Source organism: Triticum aestivum, chromosome 7A (assembly GCF_018294505.1).
Source record: "Triticum aestivum cultivar Chinese Spring chromosome 7A, IWGSC CS RefSeq v2.1, whole genome shotgun sequence".
NCBI lineage: Eukaryota > Viridiplantae > Streptophyta > Magnoliopsida > Poales > Poaceae > Triticum > Triticum aestivum.
In genome coordinates, this window is record NC_057812.1 from 323,393,051 (window position 1) to 323,394,474 (window position 1,424).

Sequence of the window (1,424 nt, forward strand, 5' to 3'; positions counted from 1 at the left end):
CGGAGACCCCGTGCCCCTGAGCTACCAGCTGAAGCAACTGGTCGAGCTCCCCAAGGCGGCCGAACAGGCCATGAAGGGCCTCATAGTTCGGCTATGGCCTGGAGGGGCTCTGCCTGGGAGCTATTTCGGGCTGGTGCGGTGGCTGGTGGAGGCCTTTCCAAGGCTTGAAGTCATCAAGCGCTCCATCTGCATTGAAGGTGCCCGTAGGGCCCTTGCCCGTGCTAAGGTGCACTGGGGAATGCTGGATGCTGAGAAGCTTGTGAAGGACGGGCCACGCCGGGGAAAGGGCATCGCAAGCCCGAGAATTATTATAAGGATGTTCTGAAGGGTGCCTTCCTTGTGGCGGATGAATGTTCTAGGGATGTAATTTTTGAGTGAAACTTGCTCGTTTTGTCCTGTGTGCTGAAAACTTGTTCATATGCGCTAAGCAATGCTGTTGGAATTTAAAGTATTACCTTCTGTGCGGCTGTTTATCAATTCTGAGAGATGGCAAGTCGTCGGCTTCTGCCCCCGTGCCGCTAGTGCTGGGGTGTTCAGGGATAAACCTGAGCGCTCTTTTTCCCATGTTTGGGTCCTTCGAGGGAGGCGCTCAGCCTAACGAACAAGGCAATCGGACTATAATGCGTGAACACTCTCACTTAGCCATAGAATTCTATAATTTTAAATTTCGACGAAGCCCCTGGTATTCGGAAGACCGAGTTCGGGGCGCTATCCACGCCTTGGCCGGACAGAGCCGTCTCCTCGCTCTAAGCGGCATAAGTCTTTAGGGACTCGAAAAACCTCTCGAACAGCGACCAGCTCTCGCTTCATCATGACAGTCCGTTTTAGCTTTCTCCACTAAGGTGCTCGACCCAGCTCAACTGGGGCACAATCGCAGTGGTTCTCCTAGTGCTACCTTAGCCGATATAGCGGAACGTAAGGCACCAAAACATAGGAGCCAGGTAAACCCAACTAGTGATCCCAGACATGATTCGGAGCCGATGCATATAATGCTATAAGTTTGGGGTGCCGCACATGTTAAAGTGTTTGGACTTCTCACACCATATTGAGGGGTACTAAAGCCCCTGGCGTATTTTGGTCGTACGAAAGTGTATGGATGCAACATATCGTTAAGGAACATATATTAAAAAACAGTAATGCAAAAATAGACAAAAGCTATGCATTGTTTATTAAAGAGGGCTGCGATCAAAGCAGAATGCACTACTAGGAAAAGGCCTACTAATGGCGCACCAGTTTTGCCAACTAATGGCGCACTACTGGTGCGCCATTAGTAGCACGCCACTAGTATTTTTTACTAATGGCCCACCACTGGTGCGCCATTACTAAGTCAGATAGTAATGGCGCACCTCTAGGCATACTAATGGCGCACTACTGGTGCGCCATTAGTATCTGGTATACTAATGGCGCACCAGTAGTGCGCCATT